This window comes from Schistocerca serialis, chromosome 12 (assembly GCF_023864345.2).
Source record: "Schistocerca serialis cubense isolate TAMUIC-IGC-003099 chromosome 12, iqSchSeri2.2, whole genome shotgun sequence".
Taxonomy (NCBI): domain Eukaryota; kingdom Metazoa; phylum Arthropoda; class Insecta; order Orthoptera; family Acrididae; genus Schistocerca; species Schistocerca serialis.
The window spans coordinates 167,494,074-167,518,562 of NC_064649.1; the positions used below are offsets into that span (position 1 = coordinate 167,494,074).

A 24,489-nucleotide genomic window follows, 5' to 3' on the forward strand; every position below is an offset into this window, starting at 1 on the left:
CGCAGCTAGCGCCATTCGACGGCCAACACCGCGGTTCCTGGTGTGTCCGCTGTGCCGTGCGTGTGATCATTGCTTGTACAGCCCTCTCGCAGTGTCCGGAGCAAGTATGGTGGGTCTGACACACCGGTGTCAATGTGTTCTTTTTTCCATTTCCAGGAGTGTAGCTGCAGCCTCCTCAGTTCAGTCCAGAACCTATTGTAGACAGCTTCTAAACTCCTTTCAATAGAGTAAATATAGAGCAAATTCAATGAAACTTACCTCCATTTGAAGTTTGGTGTCAACAATTCAGAAACAACAGTACATTCATAAATGTAACTGAAAGTAATGAGTGAACCATTCAGCTATGAAAATCTGCTAATAATTACACAGTGGTGTGCAGAATTTAATTAAAAATAAAAGTAGTGTGAGAATGTGACGGTTCCACGGAAAACGCACTGGCCGCCTTCCTGCCCCGTCCTTGCCTGGTCCGATCTGAGACTGTATACATTTTAAGTAGGTATTTTATATCTGTGATGAGTCCTATACTGTTCAAATTAAATTTTATTTTCTTTGTGTAACGTGTAATTTTACACCTGTGGGCAGTTTCAACAAAGTACAAATTACAGCATTACCTTATACGATACACTACAATGAAATAATTCCGGAAGCAGCACATAATTCATTCTACAGTGCAGAGTTGGTTTTATATACAATTTGATACTGTACAATATTTTTCTTTCTTTCTTTCTGAAATTGGCCAACTATGGCTTAAGGCTTTGAGGCCTTTCTTTTTTCTCTTCCCAGAAACTCTTAATTCTTTCACTTCTTTTCTTTCTCTCCTCCTCAGAAATGTAATGTGTGGCTCTCCTTGTTTGTGGTTTCTCTTCAAATGATTTTATGCTGCTGACTTTGCTTTTGATTTCTTCTCTGGTTTGGATCCTCTGTACTGTAATACCAGTTTCTTGTACATCTCTTTTGCCCTCTTCTGTAAATTTAGAGGAGGACTTTAATGATGTGATATAATTGAAGATCTTTTTGATCAGTTGGCGTTTGTCGATTCTTGCTAGGTGTCCATAAAATTTCAACCATCATTTCTGCATTATGTCCATTAATTTTTTGGTGTACTTGCAGAGCTCCTGGTTTTTCCTGTTTTTGCAAGTTCTGTCAGTAGTCTTCTGAGGTCCAAGAATTTTCCTGAGTATATCCCTTTCCTTCTTGTTAAGTTCTTCCAATTGTCCATTTTTATTTAGAATAATATTATGAAAAGGAAAGTTGCTACTCACCATATAACAGAGATGCTGAGTCAGAAATAGGCACAACTGAAAGACTGTAGCAATATAAGCTTTTGGTCAATGAGGCCTTTGTCGAAAGTAGACGGCACACACCATAAGATGATAGTGAGGAATTTTGGATGTTGCAACTTCAAGTGTTTCTCAAAAGTTGTCCACTTTTTCTGGGTTTCTCTTGTTATCTTCATTTATAGGGACACGTGCATTGATGATAAAGTATGCTCTGTTTCGAGACTTAAAGGAAATTATAGTTGAGATTATTCTCATTTCTAGGACAGACTTATCCCTTACATTATTATTCATATTAAATCAAAGTTATATGAACATTTTTGTATAAACCACTGCTCGAGTTACTTTTTAAAAGTATCTCATGTCGAAATATTAAGATAATGTGATAGTAAATTATGAAAAACAGCTTGCTTGACGTATGAGCTCTTTGCTGTTAAAATTAGCCCTTTCAATACAAGGATGGGGTTTACTTTATGCCGAGCCTTTACAAGTATTGTATTCCACTCGGGTACTAGATATTTTAAAATATTGAGATTTTTTATTGTTTTTAATAGTCTTCTACCAGTTTCCATAATGGTTTAAATTTTTCAGAGTAACTTAATCCAAAAATTTTAGATGTGACTTTCCACAATGAAAGTCGTATTCAATATTTTCAGTTTCAGGACCCTAATTACACATTAGTATCTCTTTAAAAAAGTATGGTGTGAGTAAAAGTCAACAACAATTAAGGAATTTTATAGGTTTTAAAATTCACCTTGCCGACAGTCATTAAATACCCCCTCCCCCACGTTATTGAAAGTGTGTCACGCAGAGTGTCCGCGTGGTTTGAGGCACCGTGTCAGTGTCACTGATTGGGCGGCTCCTCCTGCCGGAGGTTTGAGTCCTTCCTCGGGCATGGGTGTGTGTGTGTGTGTATGTGTGTGTGTGTGTGTGTGTGTGTGTGTGTGTGTGTGTGTGTGTGTGTTGTCGTTAGCATAAGTTAGTTTAAGTAGTGTGTAAGTCTAGGGACTGATGACCTCAGCACTTTGGTCCCTTAGGAATTCACACACATTTGAACATTTTTTTGAAAGTGCATTGGCGTTGCTAAGATTATTCTAAAAGATATGTGCAGGTTCTAGACCCTGCTTACACATTAGCACAGCGCAAGGTACTGTACTGTTGGTGTAAGTTATTAACAATTAACAAAGGTATCAAATTTTTTTTTTTAGATTGGGTATAAAGCCCCCCCCCCCCCAACTCTTTACATGTTACTGAAATTGCATTGGTATTGTTAGGTTTAATCTTCTGTTCACCAAATGATCATATAAAAGTCTGCTTTACGCCTCGTATAATGGTTTTGAATTTGCAAATCCTATTTGTGGTCATAGTTTCTGACTTAAACATGGCACTGTATTTGAGTTGGCAAAGGATGAATAATTAAATAAGTATATAAAATAAATTAAAATCATATCTGCTTGACAACTCCATTGTTATACAGGATATCAAATTTATCTTGACCACTGCCAGCAACATTTTATATGGAAGCAAAATGAAAATTGTATCGAGAAAATGCTCAGATACCACAGGGCATTAACCAGCATGACCTCATTTCTTTTATCTTTTTTCATTTCAAAGATATGAGCAAGAATATGTTTTTTGTAAATAGTACCCTATATTTTTTTATTTGGTGAACCAGTTCCTGTCCCCAGGACCTGCTCATAAACATTTAACAGTTTATCATTCGTGTAACCACGATGCAACACAAAACTGACTCTGACTGCCCTGTAGTACCGCACAGAGAGCTTCAGTGACTACTGTAGCAGAATGTGTCAAATGATATTTTACAGAACCCAAAGGCATTCTGGTCATACGTAAAGGCTGTTAGTGTCGCCAAAGTTAGTGTCCAGTTCCTACGGAATGAGATGGGAACTGAAATTGAGGGTAGCAGAGCAAAAGCTGAAATACTTAACTCTGTTTCCAAATGTTCCTTTACAAAGGAAAACCCAGGAGAATTTCCCTAACTTAATTCTTGTACCACTGAAAAGATGAATGGAATAAGTATTAGTGTCAGTGATGTTGAGAAACAGCTGAAATTGTTAAAACTTAACAAAGCCCCAGCCCCCGATGGAATTCCCCTCTGATTCTACACTGAATTTGTGGATGATTTACGGTAACCTCTCTTCTAACTATAATCTACTGTAGATCCACCGAATAAAAAACTGTGCCCATTTCTTGGAAAAGAGCACAGGTCACACCTGCCCACAAGAAGGATAGTAGGAGTGGTCCACAAAACTACCGTCCAATATCCTTGACGTCAATTTGTTGCAGAATCTTAGAACGTATTCTGTGTCCAAACATAATGAGGTATGTTGAACAGCATGACCACCTCTATGCCAACTGGCACCGTTTCTAAAAACATTGATCACGTGAAACCCGACTCGCACTTTTCTCACACGGCTTACTGAAAGCTTTGGATCGAGGCAACCGCGTAGATACAGTTTTACTCGATTTCCGAAAAGCATTTGACTCGGTACCACACCTACGCTTGTTGTCAAAAGTATAGTCGTACGGAGTGTCAAGTGAAATTTGTGACTCGATTGAAAACTTTTTGGTAGGGTGGACCGAGCTCGTTGTCTCGGATAAAGAGTCGTCATCAAATGTAGAAGTAGCTGCAGGTGTGCCTCAGGGAAATTTATTGGGACCCTTGCTGTTCGTGTTGTATATTAATGACCTTGCAGACAATATTAATAGTAACCTTAGACTTTTTGCAGCTAATGCAGTTGACCATAATGAAGTACTATCTTAAAGAAGTTGCATAAATATTCAGTCAGATCTCAATAAAATTTCAAAGTGGTGCAAAAATTGGTAACGTGCTTTAAATGTTCATAAATGTAAAACGTACACTTCACAAAATGAAAAAACGTAGTATCCTTTGAGTATTATATAAATGAGTCACTGCTGGAATTGGCCAACTCATACAAATACCTGGGTGTAAATCTCTGTAGGGATAGGAAACGAAATGATCATATGGGCTCAATCATAAGTAAAGCGGGTTGATTTATTGGTAGAATGCTGGGTCAGTGCAATCAATTTATAAAGGAGATTGCATACAAACCACTGGTGCAATTGGCTCTAGAATATTGCACAAGTGTGTGGGACACATACCAAGTAAGACCAACAGGAAATATTGAACGTATACAGTGAAGGGCAGCACAAATTGTCACAAGTTTGTTTGATCCACGGGAGAGTGTCGCAGAGACAATGAGAAAACTGAGCGGAAAGACTCTCGAAGATAGACGTAAACTATTCTGAGAAAGTCTATTAACAAAGTTTCAAGAACAGGCTTTAAATGTTGCTTCTATGAATATACTGCAATACTCTATCTAGTACTCGGATAGGGATCGTGAGGATAAGATCAGAATAATTACTGCATGCACAGAGGCACTCAAACAATCATTCTTCCTGCACTCCATATGTGAGTGGAACAGGAAAAAGCCCTGATGACTGGTGCAGTGGGACGTACCCTCTGCCATGCCCCTCATGATATAGATGTAGAGCAGGCACCTAGAGTAATGTATCTCAGCCACTTGCTGAAGTTGACAGTAACAAATGGAAACACAAGGAAAAATGCTCTTCAATCTGTTAACTTACATTCTCCAGAGATGAGAAAAAAAATGCCTTCTGTTCATTGGTGCACATTGTAGTCACACAAAAATCTTCAACTGAAGACGTTTGACTGCATGCCTAGTGTATTTCCACTTGTTTACTGTCATCTCCAGGAGGTTGACATACTGGTGTTCACATTTTTACAAGTCATGCTGATTAATGTTCCCTGGTGAGTAAACTTTTACTTGATAATTTTTTTTATTTTGCTTCTGGTCCAAAATGTTATTTGTGAGTCAAGATAAATATCACACCATGTATAGGAGCATTTCTGAATCTCCTGTGCTCAAAATAGAAGTACCAAGTGATCAGTCAATCAGTAACGCAAGGCATATTTCGTGACAGACTTAAATATGCAGCAGTAACTTCCATTTATTACTATTCAGGAAAGCAAGTGACCTGTAATTGCAGCCTGTATTTACCCCATTCAGAGTTTTCAGGAAGCAGTCTACCATGGAATACAGTGTGTTTTACTGCCTTCTTTCTTTTCACCCTATTGAGGACCACATGAAATAATGTCTGTCTCCTTTGTTTTTTCCTCTCCTTTCTTTCTTTCCAGTAGTTTTTCATTCTTTTGTTATGTTTCTCTCTTCTGTTCATACTGCACCTGTATTTTTCTTTGTTTTCTCCTAGAAGCCATTGCAACTTTTTACTTTTGCTCTGAACTTTCATTTTTCTCTTATTTCTGCCTCCATTATTTCTATTTCTCTCCTGTCTGCTTTATTTGCTTTGATCCTGTCATGGCTGTTTTTGGGTTTCTGTCAAAAAAGTTAATTTTTTTTGTTATTCTTTTTTAATCCAGATTTTTTAAGATGTCCCTAGAATACAATTCTTCTCTTCCTCATTGTGTCCTATATTTGTTCTGTTTTCAGTAACTTCCTTATTACTTCTTAATTTCCATTTTGCATTGTCATATTTTAGTTTTGAGATTTTCCTGACTGATTTTTCTTTCCTTGTTTTCACGTAACTGTTTGTCTGTATTTAACAAAAGATATTCAGAAGTGTGAAGGACTTCTGGTCTAATAGCAGTGCTAATGTTTTGCATTTGTGGAAATAGATTTCTAGTTATACAGGCTTTTTGGTAACTGAAAAGCCACTTCCATTTTCCATGCCCTTGCTAATTTATCTTCTCTATAGAAAGAATTTGAAAGTATTTTTTCAGTATGATATTTAAACTTTGTAGTCCTTTTTTTATCCTTCTCTAATCAGTTTCCATGTCTCTCTCTGCCACCTCTGCAGATATCCCCCCCCCCCCCCCCCCCACTCTACAGAAGATACACATAGGCCTCGTTTTGAAACTGTCTGTTGTAGGAAATTTATCTGCATTCTTGCATCTTCTGTAGATTCAGGTAAGATGGCAAGATTGACTGTAAAAGCCAAACAGTTGGTACTCAGATTATCTCATTTTGACACACTTAAAATTTTTTAAACTCCTTCTTTTGTTTTTTCCACCATAGCTTGATTACCTTTTCTTGTACTTAATTGAACAGCAGTTGGAGACATCAATGTCTTTATCTTAGACCAGTTTCAAGTTTGTAGGGTTCACCTAAAAATTTAATTTTGCATTTACTGTTTGTTAGTGCGTCTTTTCGATTGCCACCTGTTCGTTGTCAGATCCAAACTCTTTTAAGGTGTTGAATAATACTTCCCTGTCAATTGAATCATACTCTCTTTTTTTTTTTTTTTTTTTTTTTTTTTTTAAAAAAAAAAAAAAAGGTCTACATATGTTATACAAATGCTTTTGGTTCTCATTCTTCTCTATCTGACTATAAACATCTTATTTTCCTTATTTATTTATTTCATTTTTTAAAAATAAATTACTATCTACAAAGAACAATTTTACAAATGACATCATGGCAGAGCTGCAGGAAGAAAAGATTAATTTGTGGTTTTCTTTTGACACAAGGTCCATTTTTACAACTAAATAAAAGAATTTTGTTGTATTCACTTCATTTAATCTTCAAGCATCCTCATTGTCAGTTTCTGAGATCTTCTATCAACATCCGTCTGATGTTGGAACACATATTAGTTTTACGGCTGCATTCAAATAGGCGATTTCTGGAGCATTTGCACTCTCAGTTCCCAGTTTTATAACTTCTTGTGCCTCTCATTCAAAAAAGTGAGAGACAGATCCAAGACAACAAAGATATGGAACAAGATTGTGGAATATCTCCACTTTTGATCCGTGGTGCAAAACTGAATTGTAACATATATGCCTCCCGCCCCCAGTAGCTGAGTGGTCAGCATGACAGAATGTCACTGCTAAGGGCCCGGGTTCGATTCCCGGCTGGGTCGGAGACTTTTTCAGCTCAGGGACTGGGTGTTGTGTTGTCCTAATCATCATCATTCCATCCCCATTGACGCGCAAGTCGCCAAAGTGGCGTCAAATCGCAAGGCTTGCACCCGGTGAACGGTGTACCCGACGGGAGGCCCTAGTCACAAGACATTTATTTATTTAACATACCTGCCTAAGATGTACAAGTCTCTCATTTCATCACAAAGATGTACCTCACTCATGTTGGAAAATAACAATATTATGAAAAGGATAGTTGCTACTCATAATACAGCGGAAATGCTGAGTAATGGATAGACACAACAGAAAGACTCTCAGACAAGTAAGCTATTGACCAACAAGGCCTTTGAGGCCTTCGTCGGAGATAAACACACACACACACACACACACACACACACACACACACACACACACACACACACACACACACACACACACATCCTTACACACAGATGACCGCAGTCACTGGCTGGTGGTGGTTTTCTTTGTGTGTGTGTGTGTGTGTGTGTGTGTGTGTGTGTGTGTGTGTGTGTGAGCGTGCGCGCATTGTTTATCGCTGATGTGTGTTTCATCTGTCTCTGACGGTGTGTGTGTTGTTCATCTGTCTTTTTGAAGTGCCTATCTGAGCATCTCTGCTATATGGTGAGTAGCAACTACGCTTTTCATTTCATAATATTGTTACATTCCATCCTGGATTCTCCATTGTCGTGTTGGAAAAATCATAGTTCATTTTAGCAACTAAGGAATCAACAGCAGACACATAACATGAAGATTATCCTGTTCGCACTTTTTCTGCCATTGTTGAAAGGTATTTTGACTGTGTAGTGAGTCCCCAAATTGCACCCTCATTTGGGATATCCTTTCTTAAGCCAGACCCAGCATTATCGATTTCTCTCTCTGTAGATCGTAGGGTACTAGACAGTTCACATTCAATACTTGCATTCACTACTAATATGACATGGCTTTAGAGGCTTGTTGCAGTTTTCTTCTATACAGGCATTAGCATAGATGCAACCAAATTATTAGCAGTGAACCAGTGCAAGTCTAACTCTTTGATATAAAAAGCTGCTACCTGCTACATCAAAGGGAAATCAATACGCTCTCTCTCTCTCTCTCTCTCTCTCTCTCTCTCTCTCTCTCTCTCACACACACACACACACACACACACACACACACACACACACACAATATGAATTTTTTTGCAAGATTAATTTTTTAGTCAGGCTCTAGAATATTGTTCAGGTGTGCGAGATCTGTATGAAATGGGACTAAGGAAGAATATTGAATGCATACGCAGAAGAGCAGCATGAATGGTCACAGGTTTGTTTGATCCGTGGTAGAGTGTCACATAGATAGTGAAGGAACTGGAGATTCTTGAAGATAGATGTAAACTATCCCAGGAAAATCAATTAACAAAATGTCAAGAACCAGCTTTGAATGATGACTCTAGGGATATACTACAACCGTCCCTCCCTCCCCTACGAATTGCTCACATAGGGATCATGAGGATAAGATGGGAATAATTACTGCATGCATAGGGGAATTCAGTCAGTCATTCTGCCCATGCTCCACACGTAAATGGAACAGGTTGAAATCCTGATAACTGATACAATGGGATGTATCCTCTGCCATGCACTTCACGATGATTTGCAGAGTATAGATGTTGATGCAGATGCTGAGTAATGGTTAAGATATTTATTGTGAACCAGTGGTAAGTTTGTTTCATTATTCTCCTGGCTGTTTCTGATATGAATGCATTTGGGCCCTTTATCTATTGATAGTTGTTTTGCAGTCCACACGTCTCGAGTGCAATCTTGCCAAATCTCAATTTTTTCAGCTGTCAGTTGAGTACCCATTGTTGCATTGCCGTGCTCACGCAATTGCTTCTTTGCTGTGGCCGACCTCCATTTACGAACTGCAGCCGTTTTTGGGTAAAGTTGCATACTACCGTAAGTTTTTACTGGGTGCGTCCACTGTCGCTCGGCCCCTGCGTGCACTTTTCCGTAAAAATATGCCTTTTTTTTCTGGTACACAGCTTGTGACCGAGCATCGATGTGCCCCGTGTGTGGCTACTTTTTAACTGGGTCACCGTGTCGTGTTGACTACAGATGCCTCTCGGCACGGTGTTTGCGCACAAATACGTGAACGGGTCTGAATGACCTCTTGCTTATGCTTCTGAGACGTTAACTCCATCTCTGCAGCAGTATTCTCAGAGTGAAATGGAGGCTTTAGAATCTGTGTTTGCCCTTGAGGAGTTTCACGTCTTTTTTAGGGTTCTAAGCTCCACTTAATTGTGGATCACGGGCCGTCGGTTGCTCGTTTTAACCCTTCAGCTTCTGTGCTGGGCGCGACAGCAGTTTGTTTTTAGTGGTGGGCTCTCTTCCTCTCCCGTTATCGTTACATTATTGGATCCATTACTTGCCAATAGCGCAACACGCCGATGCCAACGCCGATGCCTCGTGTCGCCTTCTGATCGGGCCGTACACGGCATTCGATCTGAATGAGTCGCTCTGTTTTTATTTAGATACTGAGAACCGGAAAGCAATTAAAGGTTTTCCCATCACTAGTGCCACGATATCATAGGCCGACACCACGGATCCTGTACTCAGTCAGGTCCTCTCTTTTGTGCAGCACAGTTGGCCGGAAAAACTCCCGGTGCCTTGGATCACTTGCATAATTATTTCTCTCTCCAGCACCACTTTTCTATCTTTGATGAGTGTCTTTTGTTAGCTACAGAGGATGCTGCTCCCCAGGTCGCAATTCCCACTTCCGTATGCCGTAACGTACTGCAGCTTCGGTACGTCGATCTTTGGGAGACCTCTCACACCGAAGCTCTGGCCCAACGGCAGGTGTATCGGCTGGGCAGTGACGGGGACATTATGTCACTTATCGCCACTTTCACTCACAGTGTTTGGCAACAGGCGGCCCCGCTGGCCTCTTTTTGCCCTCGGCCGATGCCGTAGTGCTCGTGTGAGCATCTACGTGTCAATTTTGATAGGCCCTTTCTAAATCAGTATTGGCTCTTTATAGTGGAGACCTGTTGCAAGTTTCCCCATGTGGCACATTGTTCCTCCACACCTGTGGTGGCCAGTATTTCAGCCCCGTCTAAGGTTTTTGCAATTGAGGGACCTGCTTATACCTCGGTTACTGATAACGAACTCGAGCTTGTTTCTTAAGAATTTGCATCTTTTTGTCAGGCTAGTGATGTTCACCATCTCACACCTCCCCCATTTCTCAGTGGGAGAAGGAGCACGACAGAGCTGCTTAACGTGGACCCTCCTGCAGCTGCTGCATCCGACACCGCGTTCACCACCGTTGCCAGCTCTGTGACGATTCCAGACGGGTACGCCTGTCTGGGCTCACGGTTTTGCCCGCCGACCGTTCTGGGTTCCTGCCGTCATCGACTGCTGTCGGAGCCAGTGCCCGTGCCTGTTCTGCACTCCCGACGGGCAGACGTCCGGTCACTTCGACTGGTTGTGGCTGCACACGTCCCCCCGCCCCCCCCCCTCCCCCCCTCTTTGCCTGTTCCTGTTCACACACAGTCTGGTTGCCCGTCAGTGGGGGCCACTGCTCGGCAGATTGCCGTCTGGGGTTCCCGCCTCTGCCCCCATTCTTCGACTGCTGTCGCCAGTGCGACCATGCTGCACCCGATGCCGCTGCCACCTCCTTTGCCGTGTTCTGTGCGGCTGTCATCTCCGACATCGCCACTGGTGCCGACCGCCGACCTCGACGAGGAAGTCACTTTCTAGTGCTGTCCCCGGCCCTGCCCTGTGGCCTCTCACGAGAGGGGGACGGTGCACCGAACTGCCCCGAATTGCCCCCTCGTCTGTCCCGCCCCAACTCGTCGGTAACTGCTCGCCACGCGCTGAAGCAGCCACTGTCGTCGGGTGACGGAATGGACATCGGCACTATCGTTGGTGTTTTCCGTGACCCGTAATCTCGGTGTCCTCGGAAATCAGTGCTTTTTCGGTACCAGTTCTTTTTCGGTACCAGTGCTTTTTTCTGTACTGTGCAATTTTTTCTGTACAGTTCATTTTTTCTGAGCTGCCAAAGAAACAGTATTACTTAATTCCAGATGAATGCCCGGCCTATTCTGTAACCTATATTATTGTTGTTCAGTCAATGTGTTCAGTGCCATGCACAATCTGTAATTTATTGTACTTTTTGTGTAGATCTATAAAATACTATGTTCCATAAAGCGTGTTTGTTATTGCTGTAGCGAGAAGCATACCAGAGCTGTGCACTACAGGGATAGACTAGAAGTTTTGGACTGGATGGTGTATTGTTTTGAGATTTGACTAAAGATAGTGCTACCCCCATGAACCATGGACCTTGCCGTTGGTGGGGAGGCTTGCGTGCCTCAGCGATACAGGTGGCCGTACCGTAGGTGTAACCACAACGGAGGGGTATCTGTTGAGAGGCCAGACAAACGTGTGGTTCCTGAAGAGGGGCAGCAGCCTTTTCAGTAGTTGCAGGGGCAACAGTCTGGATGATTGACTGATCTGGCCTTGCAACACTAACCAAAATGGCCTTGCTGTGCTGGTACTGCGAACGGCTGAAAGCAAGGGGAAACTACAGCCGTAATTTTTCCTGAGGGCATGCAGCTTTACTGTATGGTTAAATGATGATGGCGTCCTCTTGGGTAAAATATTCCGGAGGTAAAATAGTCCCCCATTCGGATATCCGGGTGGGGACTACTCAAGAGGACATCAGTTATCAGGAGAAAGAAAACTGGCGTTCTACGGATCAGAGCATGGAATGTCAGATCCCTTAATCGGGCAGGTAGGTTAGAAAATTTAAAAATGGAAATCAATAGGTTAAAGTTAGATACAGTGGGAGTTAGTGAAGTTCAGTGGCAGGAGGAACAAGACTTTTGGTCAGGTGAATACAGGGTTATAAATACAAAATCAAGTAGGGGTAATGCAGGAGTAGGTTTAATAATGAATAAAAAAATAGGAGTGCGGGTAAGCTACTACCAACAGCATAGTGAACGCATTATTGTGGCCAAGAAGGACACGAAGCCCATGCCTACTACAGTAGTACAAGTTTATATGCCAACTAGCTCTGCAGATGATGAAGAAATTGATGACATGTATGATGAAATAAAAGAAATTATTCAGGTAGTGAAGGGAGGCGAAAATTTAATAGTTATGGGTGACTGGAATTCGAGAGTAGGAAAAGGGAGAGAAGGGAACATAGTAGGTGAATATGGATTGGGCCTAAGAAATGAAAGAGGAAGCCGTCTGATAGAATTTTGCACAGAGCATAACTTAATCATAGCTAACACTTGGTTCAAGAATCATAAAAGAAGGTTGTATACATGGAAGAATTATGGAGATACTAGAAGGTATCAGATAGATTAGATAATGGTAAGACAGAGATTTAGGAACCAGGTTTTAAACTGTAAGACATTTCCAGGGGCAGATGTGGACTCTGACCACAATCTATTGGTTATGAACTGTAGATTAAAACTGAAGAAACTGCAAAAAGGTGGGAAGTTAAGGAGATGGGACCTGGATAAACTGACTAAACCAAAGGTTGTACAGAGTTTCAGGGAGAGCATAAGGGAACAATTGACAGGAATGGGGGAAGAAATACAGTAGAAGAAGAATGGGTAGCTCTGAGGGATGAAGTAGTGAAGGCAGCAGAGGATGAAGTAGGTAAAAAGACGAGGGCTAGTAGAAATCCTTGGGTAACAGAAGAAATATTGAATTTAATTGATGAAAGGAGAAAATATAAAAATGCAGTAAATGAAGGAGGCTAAAGGGAATATAAATGTCTGAAAAATGAGATCGACAGGAAGTGCAAAATGGCTAACCAGGGATGGACAAATGTAAGGATGTAGAGGCTTATCTCACTAGGGGTAAGATAGATACTGCCTACAGGAAAATTAAAGAGACCTTTGGAGAAAAGAGAACGACTAGTATGAATATCAAGAGCTCAGATGGAAACCCAGTTCTAAGCAAAGTAGGGAAAGCAGAAAGGTGGAAGGAGTATATAGAGGGTCTATACAAGGGCGATGTACTTGAGGACTGTGGTGTCACCGCCAGACACCACACTTGCTAGGTGGTAGCCTTTAAATCGGCCGCGGTCCGTTAGTATACGTCGGACCCGCATGTCGCCACTGTCAGTGATTGCTGACCAAGCGCCGCCACACGGCAGGTCTAGAGAGACTTCCTAGGACTCGCCGCAGTTGTACAGCCGACTTTGCTAGAGATGGTTCACTGACAAAATACGTTCTCATTTGCCGAGACGATAGTTAGCATAGCCTTCAGCTGCATCATTTGCTACGACCTAGCAAGGCGCCATTATCATTTGCTGTTAATCTTGTGATGCCTGAACAGTCAGAGCGATGTTCACCAATTATGGATTAAAGTTAAGTATTCCAGCAGCTACGTACTTTTCTTGATAGTATAATTACTTTACCTGTTCCAGACGTCATGCCAGCCTGCGTGAGTTAAACGCGTGCCTTTCGGCTTCCTCCAAACCCCATGAATTGGCTCCTGCCAATTCACAACAAGGACAATATTATGGAAATGGAAGAGGATGTAGATGAAGATGAAATGGGAGATACGATACAGCGTGAAGAGTTTGACAGAGCACTGAAAGACCTGAGTCGAAACAAGGCCCCGGGAGTAGACAACATTCCATTAGAACTACTGACGGCCTTGGGAGAGCCAGTCCTGACAAAACTCTACCATCTGGTGAGCAATATGTATGACACAGGTGAAATACCCTCAGACTTCAAGAAGAATATAATAATTCCAATCCCAAAGAAAGCAGGTGTTGACAGATGTGAAATTTATCGAACTATCAGTTTAATAAGTCACAGCTGCAAAATACTAACGCGAATTCTTTACAGACAAATAGAAAAACTGTTAGAAGCTGACCTCGGAGAAGATCAGTTTGGATTCCACAGAAATGTTGGAACACGTGCGGCAATACTGACCCTACGACTTATCTTAGAAAATAGATTAAGGAAAGGCAAACCTACATTTCTAGCATTTGTAGACTCAGAGAAAGCTTTTGACAATGTTGACTGTAATACTCTCTTTCAAATTCTAAAGGTGGCAGGGGTAAAATACAGGGAGCGAAAGGCTATTTACAATTTGTACAGAAACCAGATGGCAATTATAAGAGTCGAGGGGCATGAAACGGAAGCAGCGGTTGGGATGGGAGTGAGACAGGGTTGTAGCCTGTCCCCGATGTTATTCAATTTGTATACTGAGCAAGCAGTAAAGGAAACAAAAGAAAAATTTGGAGTAGGTATTAAAGTCCACGGAGAAGAAATAAAAACTTTGAGGTTCGCCGATGACATTGTAATTCTGTCAGAGACAGCAAAGGACTTGGAAGAGCAGCTGAATGGAATGGACAGTGTCTTGAAAGGAGGATATAAGATGAAGATCAACAAAAGCAAAACGAGGATAATGGAATGTAGTCGAATTAAGTCGGGTGATGCTGAGGGAATTAGATTAGGGAATGAGACACTTAAAGTAGTAAATGAGTTTTGCTATTTGGGGAGCAAAATAACTGATGATGGTCGAAGTAGAGAGGATATAAAATGTAGACTGGCAATGGCAAGGAAATCGTTTCTGAAGAAGAGAAATTTGTTAACATCGAGTATAGATTTAAGTGTCAGGAAGTCGTTTGTGAAAGTATTTGTATGGAGTGTAGCTATGTATGGAAGTGAAACATGGACGATAAATAGTTTGGACAAGAAGAGAACAGAAGCTTTCGAAATGTGGTGCTACAGAAGAATGCTGAAGATTAGATGGGTAGATCACATAACTAATGAGGAGGTATTGAATAGAATTGGGTAGAAGAGGAGTTAGTGGCACAGCTTGACTAGAAGAAGGGACCGGTTGGTAGGACATGTTCTGAGGCATCAAGGGATCACAAATTTAGCATTGGAGGGCAGCGTGGAGGGTAAAAATCGTAGAGGGAGGCCAAGAGATGGATACACTAAGCATATTCAGAAGGATGTAGGTTGCAGTAGGTACTGGGAGATGAAGAAGCTTGCACAGGATAGAGTAGCATGGAGAGCTGCATCAAACCATTCTCAGGACTGAAGACAACAACAACAACAGTGCTGGGTACATTTTCTGCTGATCATGATCCGTTATACATTTTGGCTGACTTCAGACTGTCACCGAATTGATGTGTCTCTCTCTTTGTCAGGGTGAGATGCGAGTTCAGTTTGTGAAGATCAATTTTCTCTGAGGGGTATGCCCGTGACCTGTAATCACATTTTAGGATATTGGACAAATGAAATTTCTAATCAAAATTCTTTCTCTCATGATATGTACGCCATTCAGAGTAAAAAAAAGTGTGCATATACAATAATGGAAAACCCTGAATGGAGTAATATGTAAAATAAGAAAAAGACAACCACTCACATCTAGCTGATCCGTGCATGTTCCACAATAACATACAGTAGGAAAGAGCTTTCACACTACCTTTTCAGCACATAGCACCTTTTTTAGCAGTAGTACACATACTCACACACACAGACTCCCAAAAGCACACTCCAGTGGCCACAGCAAGACTGTCTGCCCGGACATGAAGCTCCGAAAGCAGTTATGACGCAATCCACAAGAAAACTTGAGAGAATTTCCTTTACAAATTGGAAGATTTCTGAGTGCTGGTAAATAAAAAACATTTGCAGCTTATTGGGGGAGTTGTCACATAAATATCATGTATGTGTCAAACACAATTGGGGTAAGAAAATTTGTAAATTTGAACTAGTAGATGAATTGAGTGAACAAAACAGATTACAATTGACTCCTGACAATCCTCCTGCCCTGTAATCCCTTCAAAGAATTACCAACTGTGCCTTTCATTTGAGGGTACCTTTATTCTCGACTATGACTGATGTTCCTTCCTTACAGGTGATGTGAAATCTGACAGAGTTAATACAATCAGAATGCACCAATATCAGTAGAGAGGACCACCCGTATTATCGTAGAGGATCTCTACCGATGCCACTTAGCCAAATGACCTCTTACCCGCCGTGGATTGGTCAAACTACTCGGTAGATTCTGTGAAACGGGCTCTGTCTAAGACAAATCACAAACTGCACAACTGAAAATGGCTACAGACGAAGCAATGTCAACCACTGGTCTGGCGTCATTTAGTAAGACTCCAGAGCACGTCACTTCCTCATTCATCCTCAAAACTGGGATCGTCGTACACCGATAATGAGTAGAGTGGCCACACAATAATGGAATCCTTACAATACACAAATGTTTCAACAAATCACCAAGGACAATCCTTCTCAATGGATGAGTGATACACAAGTGGAATGAAAGTAGTTGTATCCAAGATTCTCGGGTGTCCAGCCGGATCCGATCATCGAAGTTGCACGATATTTCGGTGAATAACCATTCTGCCATCATCAGGTGGTGCTGACGGAATGATCTGTCTGTGCTGTGTCCGTGGTATTTACGTCCGCGGGGTCCCGAGTCGTACCCCTGTGCGGACGGCCAGTGGGGCGCCGTGTGGTGGGTGGGGTGGGGGCAGCTGCAGCCACGCCCAGTGGTGGGCGCAGTCCATCTCGCGTCTGCTCGCGCCGTTGCTCTTTGATGGTGTTTAGTAATGGTTTCCAGGCCTTGCTAAGTTGAAACCCGGTGTCCCTGTTGATGAGGTTATCTGTTACGCGAATTTCTGTGGCCTCCTTGTAGATACTGTCCCAGTAGGCACTTGTGGCCGTCAGGATTTTTGTCTCTTCGAAATTCGCTGTATATCCGGTTTCAATGCAGTGTTCTGCTAGGGCCGAATGGCTGTGTTGGCGTAAGCGGGTGTGACGTTCGTGTTCCTCGCATCGGTCCTCGACTGTGCGAACTGTTTGGCCGACGTAGGATTTGCCACAGCCGCACGGGATTTTGTATGCGCCCTCTTTCTTAAGGCCTAGGTCATCTTTTGCTGTTCCTAGTAGGTCACGAATCTTTGCTGGTGGTCGGAAGACTGTGTCAATCTTGTGTCGCCTTAACAGTCTCCCTATTTTTGACGACACGTTGCCAGCAAACGGCAGAAAGGCCAGAGCTTGCTTCTCTTCTTCAGGTTGTTTTTCATCTGGGTTCCCGCTGCACTTCTGTTATCAGAAGGCCTTTTGGATTTGGCAGTTGCCATACCCTTTCTTGCGGAACACGGTCTCCAGGTGTTTGAGTTCCGCTGGCAAGTTCTGTTCATCAGAGATCGAGTGTGCTCTACGTACCGAGGTGTCGAGCATTCCTTTAAGCTGCACCGGATGGTGGCAGCTGGAGGCATGTAGGTACAGGTCAGTGTGTGTAGGCTTGCGGTACACACTGTGACCCAGTGAGCCATCAGACCTACGTTCCACTAGGACATCGAGAAAGGGTAGTTTTCCTTCTTTCTCAGTCTCCTTGGTAAACCGAATGTTACTGTGCACTGAATTCAGATGTTGTAGAAAAATCTATAGCTGTTCCTGGTCATGTGGCCAGATGACAAACGTGTTGTCCACGTAGCAAAAGAAGCATACAGGTTTCAGTTCGGCGGTTTCCAGTGCTTCCTCTTCGAAACTCTCCACGAACAGGTTGGCCACCACTGGGGAGAGCGGGCTCCCCATGGCTACTCCGTCGGTTAGCTGATAGTACTGACCATTGAAGACAAAGCACGTAGATGTGAACACGTGCCTGAACAGTTGTGTCAGTTCATGCCCAAATTGCTCACTGATTAAATGGAGAGAATCTTCCAGCGGGACACATGTGAATAATGAGACGACATCCAAGCTGACCGTGATGTCGGATTCTGTACTGTCATCTCCTTCAGGCGGCCAATGAAGTCTATTGAGTTCCAGATATGGTGCGCACATTTCCCCACATAAGAACCGAGATGAAGAACAACCAGAAGAAGAGAAGTAAGCTCTGGCCTTTCTGCCATTTGCTGGCAATGTGTCGTCAAAAATAGGGAGACTGTTAAGGCGACACGAGATTGACGCAGTCTTCCGACCACCAGCAAAGATTCGTGACCTACTAGGAACGGCAAAAGATAACATAGGCCTTAAGAAAGCGCGCGTATACAAAATCCTGTGCAGCTGTGGCAAATCCTATGTCGGCCAAACAGTTCGCACGGTCGAGGTCCGATGCGAGGAACACGAACGTCACACCCACTTACGCCAACCCAGCCATTCGGCCCTAGCAGAACACTGCACTGAAACTGGACACACAGCAAATTTCGAAGAGACAAAAATCCTGACGGCCACAAGTGCCTACTGGGACAGCATCTACAAGGAGGCCATAGAAATTCGAGTAACAGATAACCTCATCCACAGGGACACCAGGTTCCAACTTAGCAAGGCCTGGAAACCATTATTAAACACCATCAAGGAGCTACTGCGCGAGATCGTTCCGCCACGGCGGACAGAGATGAACTGCGCCTACCACTGGGCGTGGCTGCAGCTACCCCCAACCCTCCCACTACACGGTGCCCCGCCGGCCGTCCACACCGGGGTACGACTCAGGAACCCGTGGACGTAAATACCACGGACACGGCGCACACACATCATTCCATCGGCACCACCTGACGACGGCGGAGCGGTTATTCGCCGAAATATCGTGGAACTTTGACGATCGGATCCGACTGGACACCCGAGAACCTCGGATACAGCACATTCGCCGGGAAAGCCTCAGATCACATGAAAGTAGTTGTTTCCCTGTGACGTGTCGATTATAGATGAAGCTACTTTCTGTCCGAGTGGAGAAGTAAGTAAACAAATTACACGTACCGGTCAGATAACAGTCCTAACCAGACGGATTCACCGAAACCAGATGGTGCACCAAAAGCGACAGCGAATATAGGACGCTCGTACTGTCGGGCGCTCCTTCTTTCAGGGTACACTAGCGGCACCTGTCAAAAGCCCGACAAACCACCTTTTGCAGTACAGACCACTGCGAGACGTGCAGGAAGAGAGTCGGTGAGGTCCCGACAGGGATGCGGAGCCGTTTCGACCCCAGTGCCTCCGTCGGCTGCACTAGGTTTCTCGGCCGGGGATCCGCAGTGCGGACTCCCCGACAGAGATCGGCCCAGAGAATCTCAATCATGTTGAATCTGGGGAGTGTGCTGGCTAGGATAGTACAGTGACTCGTCCTGGTACTCTTCGAACCGCCCGAGCTGTACGACACGTAGCACTGTCCTGCCGGTAGATGCCGCTGTGCTGAGGAAAAAGTGCTCGTAGGGGTGGACGTGATGCTCGAGTACAGATGCGTACTTGTGTCAATCCGTCCTCTTTTCCAGAATGATAAGATTATCTAGGGAATGCCACAAAAATATTTCCCAGACCGTAACGCTCTGCTTTCAGACATTTCACACCAAGTGTGCACACGGCCGTCTGTCCTGTGGAGCATAAAACGCGATTCGTACAAAAAGGCACCTGTCGCCATTCGGCAGACGTCCCGTTGCGCTACTCCCGTACAAATTCCGGCCTCCATCGCTGCCTACTGCGGAGGCCCGTACGTGGCTACGTTTGCCGAACGGTCGTCGAGGAGAAGCTATCGGTAGCTCCTCGATTTGTTCGGGTGGTCAATTCCTCGACAGTTGCACGCCTATTCGCCCGAACGCGTCGCCACAGCTGTCGTTCACCCCCGTCGTCTGTGACCCGTGGTACATCACAGTTGCCTCGACACTAGTCTTGGATAGCACCATTTTGCCACACACGGTATACTTTAACTGTGGCAGCAAGTAAACAGTTTACAAACTCAGCTGTTCGGAACGCTCCCACCCTCTGCTCGAAATGACCTTTCAGACATCAGATAAATCGCACTGTTTCCACATTGTGGCAATGACTGCATCCCCCGACACGCTGTATATACCTTCCACTGCTAGTGCTGTCATTTGCCATCTGTGAGCGATTATTGCACATTGACACTGAACAGAGGTGGTGGTCACATTAATGTGACTGAGCTGTGTTGTACATTGTTATTTGTCTTACAGCTTTATAAATAACAAGAAACAAGCCAGAGGATATAAAATGATAACCACTGAAGGGACTGTAGTGCCACCGCCTACAGAAGTCAGCTCGGTCGCTACGAGAGTTCCGACGCCCCATAATCACTGCTAGACGGGTGTGGGAACACGCTGTGAGACGACAGTGCGAGTTCGTGACGTGTCAGCTGTTCACTGCACTTGTTGTTGTTGTGGTCTTCAGTCCTGAGACTGGTTAGATGCAGCTCTCCATGCTACTCTATCGTGTGCAAGCTGCTTCATCTCCCAGTACCTACTGCAGCCTACATCCTTCTGAATCTGCTTAGTGTATTCATTTCTTGTCTCCCTCTACAATTTTTACCCTCCACGCTGCCCTTCAATACTAAATTGGTAATCCTTTGATCTCAGAACATGTCCTACCAACCGATCCCTTCTTCTTATCAAGTTGTGCCACAAACTCCTCTTCTCCCCAATTCTATTCAATACCTCCTCATTAGTTATGTGATCTACCCATCTAATCTTCAGCATTCTTCTGTAGCACCACATTTCGAAAGCTTCTATTATCTTCTTGTCTAAAATAGTTATTGTCCATGTTTCACTTCCATACATGGCTGCACTCCATACAAATACTTTCACAAACGACTTCCTGACACTTAAATCTATACTCGATATTAACAAATTTCTCTTCTTCAGAAACACTTTCCTTGCCATTGCCAATCTACATTTTATATCTTCTCTACTTCAACCATCATCAGTTATTTTGCTCCCCAAATAGCAAAACTCCTTTACCACTTTAAGTGTCTCATTTCCTAAACAAATTCCATCACTATCACCCGATTTAATTTGACTACATTCCAATATCCTTGTTTTGCTTTTGTTGATGTTCATCTTGTACCCTCCTTTCAAGACACTGTCCATTCCGTTCAACTGCTCTTCCAAGTCCTTTGCTGTCTCTGACAGAATTACAATGTCATCGGCAAACCTCAAAGTTTTTATTTCTTCTCCATGAATTTTAATACCTACTCCGAATTTTTCTTATGTTTCCTTTACTGCTTGCTCAATATACAGATTGAATAGCTTCAGGGAGAGGCTACAACCCTGTCTCACTCCCTTCCCAACCACTGCTTCCCTTTCATGCCCCTCGACTCTTATAACTGCCATCTGCTTTCTGTACAAATTGTAAATAACATTTCGCTCCCTGTATTTTACCCCTGCCACCTTCAGAATTTGAATTGTCAAAAGCTTTCTCTAATCTACAGATGCTAGAAACGTAGGTTTGCTTTTCCTTAATCTTTCTTCTAAGATAAGTCATAGGGTCAGTATTGCCTGACATGTTCCAACATTTCTACGGAATCCAAACTGATCTTTCCTGAGTGGAGCCTTTGAAAGATGGGCAAAGGAGTGTAGTGCATTTCTTTACAGCAGACGAAATGTGAAGCATGGGAATTCATTCAAGAATGAGCAGAGTGCCCCTTCTTCAATAGTCATCTGATGCTACAATAAATCTTCATTTTTCTGGCAGAAGGGTAGAAGGGAAAGAAAGAAGGATGAAGGAAAAGGACTTTAAAGGTCTCGCTCGGCCTGGCTTCTCGGCGACGTTTCTGTAAATCTTCAAATTTTTGAATTTGGAGATTTACAGGAAAGTTGTTACTGGTCAGGGTGAGAAGGAAAGACTGACTGTTGGGGACTGTAACTGAAAAGAAATGCTGAGACTGAAAGAAACTAATGTAAATTTATTTCAGACAGGTGTTGAGAACTGAGTACGTGTAATGCCAGTCCACACCTGCAGAGTTCTGAGGAACTGGTGTCAGGGGGGAGAATCCAGATGGCACGTGTGGCAAAACAGGCACCGAGGTCGTGACTGTCGTGTCGTAAGGCACGCTCTGCGGCAGGATATTGTGTGTAGCCAGTGTACGCCCTCTGTCCGTGTCTGTCCCCTCTAACTCGTAGCTCAGTGGTAATTGCGCCAATGTAAAAGGCCTACCAGTGTTTATGCAACAATTGCAATACGGTGTGTGTCATTTCACAGGTGGCTCTCCCTTTAATAGTACATCTTTTTGATTAAAGGAAAATCTCATATAAGATGTGAAACAAATACTAACAAAGAGATAGAGGGGCTGGCCAGTACTTACCTCAGCTCAGTACAGCCGATAGATACACACAAAACAGAACTGAAAATTTACATTCCTAGCTTTCGGAACTTTGTTCCTTCATCAGGGAGGAGAGAGGGGAAAAATGGGAAGAAGGGAAAGTGGATTCAGTTACTCACAACCCAGGTTATGAAGCAACAGGGAAAGGTAAACAGGGAGGGTAGCAAGGATGGAGGCATGGTTGTCAGAGGGAAGCTTCCCTCTGACAACCATGCCTCCATCCTTGCTACCCTCCCTGTTTACCTTTCCCTGTTGCTTCATAACCTGGGTTGTGAGTAACTGAATCCACTTTCCCTTCTTCCCATTTTTCCCCTCTCTCCTCCCTGATGAAGGAACAAAGTTCCGAAAGCTAGGAATGTAAATTTTCAGTTCTGTTTTGTGTGTATCTATCGGCTGTACTGAGCTGAGGTAAGTACTGGCCAGCCCCTCTATCTCTTTGTTAGTATAGTACATCTTTTGCCAGTTACAGAGCTGCTGTAGGTGGTGGTGGTGGTGGTGGTGGTGGTGGTGGTGGTGGGAGGGTGCGTAGGGCAAATTTTCGACAAGGGTGGTCACGAGTGTACGAACTGTAGCGTAGGCAGATGGGCACAGAGGGTGCTTGGGTTCTGACAAAGATATTGAGGAGGGGCAGATAGTTATTCTGTGTGTGGTGGGTAATGTGTCAGGCAGAACGGACCACATTTCGTGGCATGATTTTAGCTGTTGTCAAAGTGGACAAGTTATAGACTTGAGATAAGGATTGTACTGAGTGAAAAGAGGTACACTCCTTAGTTGTTTGTCAGAGGGATCAGAAATACCAGGATCAGATGTTATGGCTTGGGAACTCAGCTTTAGAACTAGGCTGGTTGGGTAATTATGTCCAGTGAAGGTTGGTGCATTTTCATGAAGAGTCTGCATCTGAATAAATATATTTGCCCCATGTCAAACCTGTTCCCCTTCAACTTTTCTGCCCGAAGGGATAGCCACTGGCTCTTAAAGCTTACACATTTCCATAACCGTTAGACGTGTTTTTTCCTGCTGGTGTGATAAGTAGATATTTTTCAATCCACTTATATTGTATTTTCAAAAAAGTGAATATTTTCATTGATATACTGATCTTCACTTTTATAATTCCATTTCATTTCCACCAAAAACAATATCAACAGTCATTTCACTGCTGCTTAATGTTTAATAAGTAATCAGATCAAACTATCCAGACTTTTTTGAGTCTCAGACATCTACGGGGTGCGTACACAGACCGGAGTGACAAATGAAAATTGTACCGAGGCTGGGATTCGAATCCAGGTCTCCCGGTCCTGAGGCAGATGTGCTGACCGGTATGCCGCCCTGGCACAGTGGCCTTGCATGATACGGATTGAGGAGGGAGGCGTGCTAGGTAGCCTGGAATTGTGCGAAGCCACTCAGCTGGGCTGCCAAAGTGGTTAGCGCATTGCCTAGTGAGCAGGGGGCTGGGTTCGAATTCCAGCCTTGGTACAGATTTTCATATCACTTCAGTCTGCATACAGGTTGATTCACAAAAATATGCAAATATTTTAATATAAGTAAAACTAATGTAAGTAAAACTAAAGAAAAAAGTAAACATAGGTCCACAAATGTTTAGTGACGGAGTTATGGCTAATAAAAGATTTTGCCTGAAATTTAACAATTTCACTAATATGCAGCCACTGCAAAACTGGTGTATCTAATAAAATGTGTCCCAGACATGTATCTGCAGTAGTTTTCCAGAACATCCAGAGAAGAAAAGACGTAATTTCATAAAATTTTTAATTTATTAACTACTTGCCCAATTTGTTTTTAACAGTCAGATAAGATACGCGACATTTGTTAACTGCAGCTGTAGCATTACCGTCACATTTGCCATAAATAAGCACTGTATCGGCGTATTCCTCTGTCGTAAATTTGAGAGGCACCCCTATTTCATAAATAATCTACAAACCACAACAGTTACTATGTGCTTTCACTTAAATACACTGTTGTTATTATGTTGTTTCACTGAACAGTATAGTAAACTAACTCATTTCAAGGTTGGGAAACGATGGAAACAACTCACTAACGGTTGCCAACAATGACATAAACATTTCCACATTCTTAATGGAAAGTAAACAGATTTCCTCGTACAATAATCTTTGCTTCTCTGGATATTCCGGAGAGCGATTCTCGAAGCATTCACACCTGGAGGGAAGGTGGA

At 43.1% G+C, this 24,489-nt stretch overlaps 1 protein-coding gene across 1 annotated transcript in view; it reads right to left on the reverse strand.

Moving 5' to 3' along the window:
- The window catches only part of LOC126428024 (uncharacterized protein K02A2.6-like), a 54,716-nt gene that overhangs the window by 7,698 nt on the left and 22,529 nt on the right, over positions 1–24,489 (reverse strand). The window lies entirely within an intron of this gene.